Source organism: Ylistrum balloti, unplaced genomic scaffold (assembly GCF_031769215.1).
Source record: "Ylistrum balloti isolate Yb309-2 unplaced genomic scaffold, AGI_CSIRO_Ybal_v1 Utg371540, whole genome shotgun sequence".
In the NCBI taxonomy this organism is placed as follows: Eukaryota; Metazoa; Mollusca; class Bivalvia; order Pectinida; family Pectinidae; genus Ylistrum; species Ylistrum balloti.
Window position 1 is genome coordinate 225,907 of NW_026782794.1, and position 15,566 is coordinate 241,472.

Sequence of the window (15,566 nt, forward strand, 5' to 3'; positions counted from 1 at the left end):
GTTAGATTCTCTATACAGAGTGGTATGATATGTTAGATTCTCTCTACAGAGTGGTATGATATGTTAGATTCTCTCTACAGAGTGGTATGATATGTTAGATTCTCTCTACAGAGTGGTATGATATGTTAGATTCTCTCTACAGAGTGGTATGATATGTTAGATTCTCTATACAGAGTGGTATGATATGTTAGATTCTCTATACAGAGTGGTATGATATGTTAGATTCTCTCTACAGAGTGGTATGATATGTTAGATTCTCTATACAGAGTGGTATGATATGTTAGATTCTCTATACAGAGTGGTATGATATGTTAGATTCTCTATACAGAGTGGTATGATATGTTAGATTCTCTATACAGAGTGGTATGATATGTTAGATTCTCTATACAGAGTGGTATGATATGTTAGATTCTCTCTACAGAGTGGCCAATCACTGGCCGTGAAACATACATTTCAGAAGACCATCAATTTTGTGGTTGTTCCTTATAATAGGGCATTGTCATGTGCACTTGTTTTCTGTTGAACATAATGTACTTGTACACATAGATATTGTTCGTGGTAAAATGAACTCAGTAAAGGACATATTCTCTAACTTCAGTTCAATGCTACCTTTCAGATTTATTGCCTGATGGGTTGCATTGGGCGGGAGGCTACATTACATAGTAACTATATCTTCTAACAAAAGGTGTCATTGTCAGTGACAATGGAAGGTGTACAAATAAGTGAAGATAAACATTGATATTGGGTGCTCTTCTAAACATATATGTCCTCTTCTATAAAAGCCATTGTGTGCGTCCATGCCTTGTACTATAACCTATATTATCATGCTTACCGATATAGAAATATACTACACAAATTTTCCATTACATATATAAATTTTCAGGCGATGACTGATCCCAAAGACATAAATATATTATAGTAATATAATCTTTTAACATACAATCCCTGAATATGGTGGATCAGTATTTAAATATTCCTTTAGATATTATCATTTTCCCTCTGTTTTACATTTTGCATTAATTTTGAATTTTTATTGTTTTCACGAGGACGCATTATCATTGTTTTATTATGACGTAAGGAAACGAAAACTAATTTAGAAAATGCTGAGTCTATTTCCAATTGCAATATATCGCTATCATTACATGTCTTTTAACTAGGATTTTATTTTATCGATTATTTGGAATGTGTGTATTTAATAAGGAATGCCATCTTAAAAAGGAAATTTGAATGTATTGAACTTTGTTGTTTTTGTATATTTTATGTGACAGTTACACTTGTTATTTCAGAGTTTATTTTAATCTCAGACAGATTGTAATAGGGATATTTCCTCTTCTAGATAGAACCATGAAGAAGCCGGGTATACTATGGACGGACGATGTTCCATTTCTATGGGTAAAAAGGACAGCAGCTGTTATAAGGGTCTTGGCGCGTGCAATATTTTTCTCTGTTATCGTCATCTTATCGAAAATTAATTTCTTTAAAAAATTGATAAGGTCAAGGAGGAAATCAAATGGAGTCGCTGGAGTTGAAAAGTTGGATCCGAACTTATCAGTAAAAACAGTCACTTGTAGCACCCGTAATCGACTTGCAGACGCACTTTCAAGACAAACATTTCTGGGTCGTAAGGCCCCTAACACAAATCTGTATGATATGGATACTAAATCTTACAAAAAACTTTACAGTTTTCAAAAGGCAGGACGCCCTCTGGTGTTGAACTTCGGAAGTTGTTCCTGACCTCCGTTTATAGCAAAGGTCGAGGAGATCAAGACGATCATCCGCGACTTTGCTGACGTCGCCGATTTCTTGACCATCTACATCCGGGAGGCACATCCCGTGGAAGGATGGCAGGTATTCGGACACCGTTTCGAGGATATGAAGGATCACCGAACACTGGAGGACAGGATCGAGGCCGCGGAAATGCTCCGGGACTTTGACCTCAAGTGTCCAATACTGGTTGATCCTATGGATAACCAGAACGCACTAAAGTATGGTTCTGTACCGGAACGTTTGTATATCTTGTACGATAATACCGTTATGTATTTCGGAGCTGTTGGACCTGAAAACTACAAACCTGACGAAGTTAGAATGTGGCTGAAGCGCTTTCGGAATGATGCTGCACAATAAATGACTGAAAGCTTGATAGCGTTGTTTGACCTGAAAAAACAGTGTAGTTTAGAAACAGCTTAAACTTAAAGCGGAAATTTCAATGTTGAATAGTATTTTGTACTTTGTAGACAGTCGCGCTACTTTAAATGAGATTTTCTATGCAATACAATTGTAAATCACATATGATTTGTTCTCGTTTTTGCATTTTTTTTTTTAAATGTACGTTTGAAACTAACGAACGGATTTTAGATACTTTCCAACAAATTGTTTATTTTTATATTTTTAGATAGAACATGGTATATTTTTAATCTGTTATCAAAGATTGACATCGTAAATGACGAATGAAATTCCTTAGATAAATACAAATCTGTGGAAATGATGGATTCATTGGTGTGTCTATCTCTGTTAACATGTTGTTCCATGTTCTGGATTGTTTGTAAGATAAAGACTTCTGGTTACATGTTGTCAATGATGGATGGTACACATTAAAGATTCTGTTCAAATTTTCATGCTTTAGTCAATGTTATGCTGATTTTACACAGGAAAGGAGGATCTTTCAGCATGCCATGTGAAATAGTAAAATGATAATACGTCGTGCGGATAGTTCAGCTGGGCCCGTATCCATGAAACCGTTCTCGTGCTCAAACATGAATTTTGTGCTCAAGCCTTATGTCTTGTTTAAGTTAAAAATTAATAAATAAGGCTGATTTTGCTAAAGATTTTAAAACAAATTGAAAGGACTTCAAGCCAAAGTTATATTCAATGTTTATATTTGACATTTGTATTATTTTATATGATTTAGGCGAATTATAAAAGTTTGGCTGAACACAAAATCTATGATTGAGCACGAGAATGGTTTCATGAATACGGGCCCAAGAGAAACACAAAGGAAACACTTTTCAGTACAAAAGAATTAGATACATCACAGCCGAATAATGATTTACAACTTTGTCTATATTCTATAAGTTAGTTTATATAATGATTTACAACTATATTCTATAAGTTAGTTTATATAATGATTTACAACTATATTCTATAAGTTAGTTTATATAATGATTTACAACTTTGTCTATATTCTATAAGTTAGTTTATATAATGAACAAATGACACAGAAACATTATGTGTCTATACTGGTACGCTGACAAAGACCTGTTCTACATCGCTGTATAATAACCTGTTCTTTATGAGAGTCTCACACGCCTGTACCTGATCTTACCTATCAACATCAGGTACATTAATTCAAATTCGTGTAAAAGCGAAGAAATAACCAACACAACACAAATGACACAGAAACATTATGTGTCTATACTGGTACGCTGACACAGACCTGTTCTACATCGCTGTATAATAACCGGTTCCTTATGAGAGTCTCACACGCCCGCTCATGATCTTACCTATAAACATCAGGTGCATCTTAAAAGTACCTTCCGATGATATCGCTGATGGTAATAGTAAATAAACATTCTTAGAAAAAGGAAGTCGCCAGAAAGGAATAAATCAGTATCTCTATAGCACTTCTACAGAAAATGTGATGGGTCTTTCATCGTAGGTCACCAATGTGAAGGTGACCTGGGAAACCTTCCGTTCAACATCGACTCTGATAGTGTTACCATTCATGGTCTAGCGATTTCGCAATGGCTTATGATTGTTTTTATTTTCTGTGCAATAAATAATAATAATAAACAAAATTTCTGACGACATACGATGTTATTTAATTACCATTCCATATGAAGCTTTAGTCTGCCCTTAGCTTTGCGTTGCGTAGTTTAGATATGGATGCATGATCGCCATGTTTATATGTCGTTGTTTTAGTTACGAGGAGGATAGATTTTTGTTTCTATTTTACTATAAAATCATATCATGATCTTTTTATCTGCCTCGTTTCCAAATTAGTCAATACTCAATAATACAAGTAAAATGTGACTACAAAACCACAATATGCTATCGAGAAATCTCTCATTTGCATATTGAGTGTGGATGGTGATTATAATGATAACAATGAATCTCACTGAATTCAACATGTCATGACAATCATATCGTGTACCATAAAGGTCACTTCCTCTTCACACTTTAGTTCTATGTACATGCTTGCTACTCTACCACTGTAGGATGAAAATAGTTTGCCCTGACCGGAAGTGAGTATATTTAAACATTCAATATACACAAGTTATTATTAAGCCTATCGGTTTATCAACTAAATAACTTCAGTCCACTTAGGTGTGGAATATGTGTAAAGGTAAGTAACATTAAACACAATGGTGACACGTGCTATCACAACAAGAAATGATGATGATGATGATGATGATGGTGGTGGTGGTGGTGGTGGTGGTGGTGGTGGTGGTAGTCGTTTCTCGTCTCCGTGACTCTGCCCGTCGACGGGCATTGTCCAATCGACGTGAGTCGATTATCTGACAAGGTGAGGGGGTGCTTCCCTCATGGGTTGGAGTCGTCTGAGGGTTGTCTGGCCTGTAATTTTGAGACAACTCCTGTCACAACAAGAGGCTCAATATACACCTTCATACCTGTGTTAAGGTAATGAGGTCAAAGGGATGTCGGCAGGTGGGTAAGGAAGATAACCAGAACGTGAAGTAAGTTTATGGATTGGTGAAGGTTAATGTGTCTTCCGGTTATTTTTTTCATTTTACAACAACTTCCTCAGTCAGGGTAATGAGAAAATGAATAGGGAGCAATTTGAAGAAAAATATCAACGAATAAAATGCGAAAGACTGATCGGACGGATTGAAACTTTGTAAGACTTAAAATGACAGTTCTCTCTCTGCAAAAATCCTAAATTTGGGCTATACATCTCCGAATTACTTAAAACATAAAAAATAATAAAAAAGTTCTCCTCATAAGTCTGATTAATTCAACAATTGAAGACAACTTCTGTCACAAACACCACATACTTATTCACATTGTTTCCCTTGTTTGTGTTGTATAAATTAAGGGTTCGTGATAATATCTAGAGACCAACTGAATGATAAAATGTATAACATCTGTAGTCACTAGATTCACGAATAATAAAAACTATTAATCTACACAGCATTCACATGGCACGTTGTTCGTAAACCTGCATATCGTTTGTCCTCTGAAAAGGAAACAATTTCATAATTGAAATCGAAAAAGTCATTTTTACATATGTGTATCTCTTTAGATGTAAAGAAGTAAGTTTCAGCGGAATATGTCACATAAGAATCTAAAAAGCTCGGACTGTATCGAACGTACATGGAAGTTTCCTGGTATAGTTCTAATGGGCTGTTTTGACAGCGTTACACCCATATCGAGGTGATCGCCGCTGAGTCAGAGGTGTGTACTTCGGATAAATCACAATATCTGGGAAACGGAAGTGACGACGATGTTCGCAATTTCTTGGCTTCTTATTGTATAATTTGAGGTACTTGACAGCATGTAAATCTTGGTCAATCCAAGAAAGTAGTGTCACTTTCCCAAATGGGAACAACAAGCATCAAACACGTCCAGCTTCATATCGCCCAAAGAAAAACGTTCTTTGTTGTATTCACTGGATAGTTCTTCAGACAAATCAAAACCGTGCTTTGCATTGAATTGGAATTATTAATAGATTAGTAACGCGGTTACGTACTCGTCTTAATGAGGTGACACGACGTATGTATAAGATACTTGGTGGGATTACCCTGGGTACTCTAGTGTCCTTGAAAAGCATGATCTCTCGTGCACTTCCATCCGTGCCAACCTAGTGATTCATGTAGACTGATATACAAATGTAACTTGTTTCACAATTGTTGTAAAATGCAAACGTTGATATCTTCATATCAGATTCTTTGTCAAACGACTCTTCCAAGTAGCATTAACTATATTATTTACTAAGATAATGTTCTATATAATTATTACCTCTCACTAATCATTCAGACAATAAATTGGGACAAAAAACAAAAAACAAAAAAAAACAAAAAACAAAAAACAAAAAAAAAACAAAAAGAAATCAAAAATCAATACATCTCCCTTTGCTTCATTAATCAGTACTTTAAATACATCACAACTTTGAATATGTTTATTACAAAAACAAATCTTCGGGTTAAACCCTCTTTTGCTATTTGAATAGAAATAACTTGTGTATAAGACGTTTGATTAATCATGTCATATCTTTCCTTCGATATCAAAATTTGTAATTTATGATTATCTATGCACTTGAAACTGTAAAGTATTGTTTGTGAAGTGTTGTGAAGACTAAATAGCTTGATTTCACATTTTGGTGCTTGAACATATGCGACATCACCACTTTTCTGCTTTTGTTATATTACTGAGTCTGGGTCCATTTTGTCAGTGACGTAGGGGAGGTAAAAGATATATATCTTTACCGTTCTTCTTTGACAGTTGGTAAAAATCTTCATCGTCGTCTTGCATCGTAATTTTTAATACATCGACATCCATTCAGGTGGGTTGTATCTAAAAACAGTGAAAATGTCGTTTGTATATTTGCATAGGAGGTAATGACAGCTAGAGTAACACAAGGCCAAGCATTTACATTCTTACAATATATGATACACATTGATACATCCATTATCTAATTGGTTTGTGTGCCTGTGAAGTGACGGTTTATCGTATTATTTTGGTTTAGTGAAGGTACATTAATGTATAGAACTACAAGACATCGTGCTTCAGTATCTACAACAAATACATCCGAATATGATACAAAACATAGACATATATAAAGAATTAAAGTTTTTCTTAAATTGGAACTAGACATGATGACACAGCCTAGTTATTTTATGTATAAGAACGTATTTAAACTGCAGCCCGTTATTGTTGCTGACCTAACATTATCAGTCTAGAATTCGACTGGTATGTACACACCAAAGGGTTCACAAACTAAAACGTTATCAAACAGGGTATATAAGAGGACAACTACTACCTGTTTCCCGGTCACCTGCCACTGGCGAGACGTGTAGGGTGAGTTATTAACACATTTCTTATACTTTAAACAATGCAGAATGTTGAATTGTGATTTATGAATTATCTTGTCGGTCCAGTCATGAGAGTGATACAGTGTTTCAGCTTGATCATCATTATTTTATCCACAATACGTAAGATCCGATCTACAATGTAGTACCATAACCGACTGGATTTTATCCTTGTTTCCTCACATATTCAGAACTTCAATTTTGAATTGGAATCGTTTTCACGTCAGACGTATCAAATCATGTATTTTATCATGAAGTAATTACAAAGTATAGAAATCGAGTTAAAAAAGTTGCCGAATCTATTTCCAATATTGATTTTCTTTTCTATCAGTACATATCTTTTAGTTGTATTTTGGGGTTATCGAAAAGACTGTGGAATGTGAGAAATTAAGTCAGGTTAAAATTTCACATTGTTGTAAATTGTCTTACTGTCCGCTTTCAATAACACTTTAATCGCTTGTAATGTTGGTAATCAAAATGTTTCGTATTTAAAAGACTCCTTTGCCTCCTTGGTATTTTCTATTAGTTGTTTTTGTTCGTTAATTCAATCACGGCTAGATTTTGATATGAATGTTGTCGTTTCTTGATAGAACCATGAAGAAGCCGGATATACTATGGACGGACGATGTTCCATTTCTATGGGTAAAAAGGTCAGCAACTGTTATTAGGGTCTTGGCGAGTGCAATATTTTTCTCAGTTATCGTCGTCTTATCGAAAATTACTTTCTTCAAAAACTTGTTGAAGTCAAGGGCAACACCAAAAGGAATCGCTGGAGTTGATAAGTTGGATCTAAACTTATCATCAAAATCAGTCATTGGTAGAACCAAAGTTCTACTAAGAGATGCACTTTCAAGACAAACATTTCTGGGTCGTAAGGCCCCTAACACAGATCTGTACGACATGGATACTAAATCTTACAAAAAACTTTACAGTTTTCAAAAGGCAGGACGCCCTCTGGTGTTGAACTTCGGAAGTTGTTCCTGACCTCCGTTTATAGCAAAGGTCGAGGAGATCAAGACGATCATCCGCGACTTTGCTGACGTCGCCGATTTCTTGACCATCTACATCCGGGAGGCACATCCTGTAGAAGGATGGCAGGTATTCGGACACCGTTTCGAGGATCTGAAGGATCACCGAACACTGGAGGACAGGATCGAGGCCGCGGAAATGCTCCGGGACTTTGACCTCAAGTGTCCAATACTGGTTGATCCTATGGATAACCAGAACGCACTAAAGTATGGTTCTGTACCGGAACGTTTGTATATCTTGTACGATAATACCATTATGTATTTCGGAGCTGTTGGACCTGAAAACTACAAACCTGACGAAGTTAGAATGTGGCTGAAACGTTTCCGGAACGAGGCTTAGAGAGTGATGGTTGTTAAATCTGGAAATCTTTGCTTGATAAAACAGAAGAAGAGAAGTAGTTTAGGATCTAGTTTAAATGTAAACAATCGCTTCAACGTATTATCATAAGTCAGTTTAGATCTATAGTTTCGTGAGAGGTGTTCTGTTCCGAATAGAAGACGTACAGTTAATATGATTAGTGAAATTGTATCATATAATGTTTTGATACATTAGGCGAATTTTCGCGCGCTTTCTATGTTACTGTCATTTGTCTTTTAATTAATGTATCGGTAGGGTACGCCTAACGGAATGATAATTACCGCCCATCTATAAATATTTTTATATATTGGTGGACAATGTTGATGTTATCAGTTCGCAATCGAGCCCTTAGTTATCAAGTTATGACACAACACAATGACGAATGAAATTTCTCAGGTAAATACAGGCACCTGTGAGATTGATAACTTCATTGCTGGGCCTCCCCTTGGTAACTACACGTAAGCGTTCGACTTTCTGGGCTGTCTTGGAAGCATTTTTGAATGAAGACTTTCGGAAGGTAACAGAGATACCAACGTGACGATAATAGGAAGTCACAAGGGTATCACAGTGACAAGCCTTATACTATGAAAATCTGGACAGTTGGCCATCAGACTTTATTGGATATGAAATATACAGCGAAATATAATTTTAATAACAATATCTGAATTAAAGGATAAATCTAAGTGTCTGATCTCAGATGCTTACAGCTCCAAAGCTTGGTCATAGTTAACCAATGGTTAACGAAAAGAAAATATGAATTAAACTAGAAAATTATTATTTTACCTCTGTAGATTTGTTTACATAAGAAGTTGCAGATTTTTAAATGTCAGAATTTGCTTTGAAAAATGCCATTATTTTTTCCCAATGGCAATAATGACATATTTTCAGTAATCACTGGTTAACTCTAATGGAGCTTTGAACAAATGGGGCCTGATGGACAGTTGACCGAAGCTGTCTATGTAACTTATTCTAATGAATTTACATTGCGGTTACGTTCACTGTACTTTACTTGGATAACTCGAAGTTTTCCCACGATCCCGTCCACTTCTACATAACGAGGTTCAAGTATTCACGACGACGTTATTGATTTCAATCGAAATATTTTGTTATCATATTTAGACATCACAAATGACGAATGAAATACCTCAGGTAAATATAAACACCTAAGGAAATGATAGATCCATTGGTGTGTTAATCTATGTTAACTTTTTGTTCTATATAATAATTGTCTGTCATATATAACATATTTGAGGCTTTTCACTTCCTGTTACAAAGTGTATATATATGAAGGGAAGATAATACTGTGTTGTACCCGACGGTAAGCGTATGTCTAATAAAAGATCAAATGACAGAGGCAAAAGGAGAGTTATTATTTTTTTCTTTGTTTTTTACCTTTAAAAAAAATCGTGAGAGGAATTAAACAACAGAAATTTATCAGCAAGTTAATATTGTTGTCCCTTACAAACATTCCGATATAGAGGTGTTAACAAATTTCTGTTTTTATTGTTATTTACAAGATAGGAGGGGAAAAGAGGTGGTGATAGAGTGTGTATGGGAAGGGAGTTCTCGATTTATTGACCAACGTCATGCGATAATTATTGTGCCATCATTAAATTGTTTCACAGGGAGGCTTTGATGAAGCGTAAGTTTGTAACTACCGTTTAAACACACGTTACCTTGACGATTGTCTCCTGATTTAAAAGATACTAAGATCAGGTAAAGATACATAAGCATGCAGATGTAATACTTACCGAATTCCTTGGAGGATTTCAACAAATTTCGTCTATAGCCGCAGTTAATACTGCCATGGAGATACAGCTGTATAAAACGATTTCATCAGTTATTCATTATATCTAAACACCCCTCACAACAGTATTACGATAGACAATACCTATTTGTCAATAACGCTGTAACCAGTAAAATAGATATTTTATCACAATGTAATTCTTTATTGGTTCTGTAAAACACGTTGATTTGTGAGTACACGTGCACTAGATCGTCACGCTGGAACTATTGACGTGTTACATGACACAGCCATATAAGAATGCGACAGTTTGTAGCAAACCGACGGGTCGTGATGTGTTACGTCCTTTGTACACACTGGTTGTCATTCTTCCATATAACTTCCATGTGTAACCTTAAAAGGGAAAGGACATAAGTAAAATGTAATAATATATATCTACAATATGATTGGATGGTCTTCTACCATATAGATGATGTTGTAATGTCATGTTTATACAGTGTTTAAAGCGTTTAAAAAACACCTGTATGATGCCATTCACTTGTATGTCTTTAGTGCAATCTTTTAATATCAGATGTTTGTTGTAACCTGCATGTCCCGTTTTAGCTCATTGGAATAGTGGTAAGGTTCAGAATAGTTATATTTACTGGAAGTTCTTCTAAAACAATAACATATATACAAATTAGGAAATCAATTGAATTTGGGACAAGTGCGTCTCCCGATCTACATTTTGACGTATTTCATTATCACTTTGGTTCTAATGTATTTAATTCTAAATTTGCATTAAAACGTGTCATTCACTTATGTACCATTAGTTCAGTCATCTTCACTGATTACGTACTTTATTTATTATAGTAAGAAAAAATAATTAAGGTAGATACCAACATTTCAGCAGAATCGTAATTCAAACTCAAAATTCGATGACACGATGGCAAAATATAAACAAAATATTTAAACAGAGTCCCATGAAAAATGTACCAGGAGAATAAGACCAAGTGTTCAGGAAGGGTAAGCTTAATCGACGATATCCGTCGTGTGGATTTTGTTATGTCAAGTTCCCAAGTGAGAACAAAAGTAAATACCAATGAAATCGGGAGGTATATTAACGAGCATCAAACAAAATCCAATTCTTCTCAAAATCCAGTAATATTACATGAATGTGTTGAATCCCCAGATTGTAACTCTTATTTGAATTTTGGCATGAGAAACCAACCTCGACTACAACTGTTATGTATGTACACATACACATGAAGAGGTCACAAACTGGGTCGATCAATATGCAGCGTACATACAGGTTTTAGCGTTATCTGATCCCAATTTCTTACAACTGCTACTTCGGGAGCTTGTAAGGTAAGTCAGATCATATTAAAATGTATTAAAACTGTAAAATTGATTTTTATACCGTACAAAGAGGAGCTGCGAGATTCAACACTTTGGCATGATGTAGATATTGCTGTGTTGGTTGTTACGTTCACTTGTGTGTCTCTTGTATAATTTTTGTCACGTCTGACTTTAAGATGATGTAGTAATCATGATGCCGAAGACACATCTATGTCAGTTGTTTCATTTCTTTATGTTGTGCATAATATTTTTCAAGCAAAATTCTGTCATCAAGAAGCACGTTGTTGATCGTTGAGGTAGTTATGGTAGTATTCGGATGATTATGATTATTAAACACCAGTTGTAAGTGTGGTTGAGCTAAAAGAAAACATTGTGTAAGTGAAATTCACGAGAGCAGGTGATATGCTACAACGATTAGGTGTGATTATTTACAGATGGGAAACCATACCGCTGTTCTGACCACACATGGCCGTGTGATATATGCCATCAAAGTGATGTCGTTGGCGCCTCTACAATCAACTGTTTCGTTTTACAAGTTTTATTGTAATCAAAATGATCTCATAGGAAAAAATGGTTATTTCCTTGTGGGATATGAAGTAGGACCTGTCTGGTGCTCACTGGTAGTAGATCTTTTGTTGATAACGTGATTTTTCATCTGGGGAAAGTAGCGTTATTTATTTGGTGGAACTAGATCAATTTGGCTGGTGTCATGGATTAAGTAGACGCTTACCGTTTTGGAACACCTGGTCTTGATAACTTGTACTTGTTTAGGGTGTCTTCGTGTAAATCTGTCTGTTGTTCATATTTTATATTCCATCAAATTTGAGTTTGAATTAAGATTTTGTTGACTTGCTGATTCTGCAAAACTTGATGTACTTCGTCCGTGTGCAACACTGCAATAGAGACATTCTTAGATTGTTGAGAGATTTTCAACTACACCATCAGATCTGACTGTAAAAGGTCACAGAAAGGTCATAATCTGTGACGTTCTGGATATGTACATGGAAGACGAATGGTTACAGAAAGCTAACATAACCATGGTTTCACACTCTATATTTCATCGAATCTTTGTGTCTTTTCTAACTTATGTCTGTATTCATCACTGATACTATTAACACCTCTGATATCCTCCTTTTCCTATAATAGTTTTGTTTGTTAATTTATTATCAGTACCAATAAGCTACAATTTTTTTTAAACTTTTAACTTTTTAAAGCAAAAGTATTCTAACAGCAAGGGCGTTACCCTTATCCCCTCTCCGCCAGCGTCTTTTCTGGTGTACATACTAGATGCATGTATGTACCCTGGACAATTTCTTAAAGACAGAAAACAAGTTTTGTGTAAATAATTCACAATATGACGATAACAGAGACAGTTCTTATTCTGGGAGGAGAATACATACAGTTTCAAAATTATAGATTACAATTTCCAGCTGGCATTTTGTACAAAGATGATCCTAAACAAGGTCCCTAGCTCATCAGATTTACATCCCTAAAATGTCTCATTTTATCACGGAATGGGATAGAAAACCAAGACAAGGGATCGACATAAATCTCTTAATGTCAAATACCTGACCAGATTATTCTTAATTCTAAGTTCCATTAGTTGGTGTGTTACTTAAATACCATGTGTTATTGTAATTGATCATGCGTGTAGCTATCCATTTTCAGAACTAAAAATGAAATTCCCTCTTCCAAATATCATTGTATTGAATGAAACTTTTAATAAAATAGAACCCATCTTTTCTGTTCATTCATGTGAGTTATCATTTATATACTTCATAGATATATTTAACTCTGTATCCTAATAAAAACACTCATTCAAACATTTAATGTTCTTCACCGATATCTTCCCATCATGAAAAGCGAGAACTTTTATATATAATAATCAAAACCTACATCAATTGTATATGTTATGATGTATGTTTGAGCTCCTCCACACAGTTGTTCATTTCCAGGCCAGACTTGACCAATAATGTGTAACAATGTCACTTTAAATGTCACAGTGTTAGTCAGCATGTCAATACTATTCAGCGTTCCGGGTCAGGCGTAGATGTCTTTCATGATATTACGAGTACTGGTGTTGGATGGGATTATTAAAATGGTCCCGTATATTTGTAGAACAACGAAGTATGCCCATATATATTTAATTAGAACATACTTCCACACTGTACACATACTATACGATACACAGGAAGGCAGTCTGCTACAATCTGGTTATTGACCGTAGAAGTTACGTAAACAGAAGGTTCGTAATATAGGACGTTCTGATCGTTCTAAGTATGATATAGAAAATGCTGATTTCTCATAACTTCAGTAAGGAACCTTTAGCTTTGGCAGCAGATAAGGTAAGTAACGTCCACGCAGATATCATATACCAATATACACTATAATGTTGATGCTTTTTATTGTTCACCGAAGATTTCAGCTACATCATTAGCATTGTTTTCATTTGCATTGTTCTTGTATTATTTTTTACTAAATGTTTCATTTTTCAGGCAAAATTATGAAGAAGCCGGACGCCCTTTGGGTGGACGATGTTCCATTTCTATGGGTAAAAAGGACTGTACTTATCCTTCTAGCTTTGGTCCGCCTGTTTCTATTATCAATTATCGTCGTTTTATCGAAAATTACTTTCTTCAGAAAGCTAATACGGTCGATGGCCAAAGCTAGAGGTATTGGCAAGACAGAAAGATTTGAGATGAATTTATCAACAAAAACAATATTTACAGCCACACAGATTCTGTTTACAGATGGAATTTTTAGACAAACATTCCTGGGTCGTAAGGCCCCTAACACAGATCTGTATGACATGGATACTAAATCTTACAAAAAACTTTACAGTTTTCAAAAATCAGGACGCCCTCTGGTTTTGAACTTCGGAAGTTGTTCCTGACCTCCGTTTATAGCAAACGTCGAGGAGATCAAGGCGATCATCCGCGACTTTGCTGACGTCGCCGATTTCTTGACCATCTACATCCGGGAGGCACATCCCGTGGAAGGATGGCAGGTATTCGGACACCGTTTCGAGGATATGAAGGATCACCGAACACTGGAGGACAGGATCGAGGCCGCGGAAATGCTCCGGGACTTTGACCTCAAGTGTCCAATACTGGTTGATCCTATGGATAACCAGAACGCACTAAAGTATGGTTCTGTACCGGAACGTTTGTATATCTTGTACGATAATACCGTTATGTATTTCGGAGCTGTTGGACCTAAAAACTACAAACCTGACGAAGTTAGGTTATGGTTGAAACGTTTCCGTAACGAGTCGTAATGGATCAGAAATGAGGATGTAAAACTGTTTGATTTAGCAAACAAGTAGTTGAAATATTTGGTTTACAAGCAGAAGGTAATCAATGAATTATTTATGAAAGACCAGACAAGACACGAGTCACAAATATTGCCATTCTTTGTCGTCATGCTTTCATGAAGAACTCTTCTGTGATAAACTCAGGCAAGCGTGGGATTCGGTTTACTGATACGATCTTTCTGCAAGATGTTGCAGTGACATTGTAGCTAAGCAGGAAAGAATACTTTTTGTTCTGAAGATTCGTCATCGAATTTCATGTTCGTACAGTTAACAAGACAATAATGACGTAAATACAGCGTACAGTTACCAAGACAATAATGACGTAACTACAGCGTACAGTTACCAAGACCGTAATGATGTAAATACAGCGCGCAGTTACCAAGACATTTATGAAGTAACTACAGCGTACAGTTACCAAGACCATAATGATGTAAATACAGCGTGCAGTTACCAAGACATTAATGACGTAACTACAACGTACAGTTACCAAGACAGTAATGACGTAACTACAGCGTACAGTTACCAAGACATTAATGACGTAAACACAGTGTACTTGATTGTTCTTTTCGTATTAAACTCTATTTTGCGAATGTACATCTAGCAATTATTCTTACTTTTTAATGTAACAATGTATGCTCTTTAATATATGAACTATTGTTTAGTATCCGTGTTCTGATTATAACTTTTTTTGTACATCTTTTATTTAACCTTATCTTTATTATTTGTAGTCATCTCTTAC

General features: G+C 35.6%; 3 pseudogenes; all 3 read left to right on the forward strand.

Annotated features, from left to right (window-relative positions):
• The first annotated feature begins 1,344 nt into the window (after positions 1–1,344).
• LOC132562871 (type I iodothyronine deiodinase-like) lies at positions 1,345–2,124 on the forward strand (annotated as a pseudogene).
• Positions 2,125–7,640: 5,516 nt separating this feature from the next.
• LOC132562893 (type I iodothyronine deiodinase-like) lies at positions 7,641–8,414 on the forward strand (annotated as a pseudogene).
• A 3,028-nt stretch (positions 8,415–11,442) lies between these two features.
• LOC132562885 (type I iodothyronine deiodinase-like) lies at positions 11,443–15,566 on the forward strand (annotated as a pseudogene).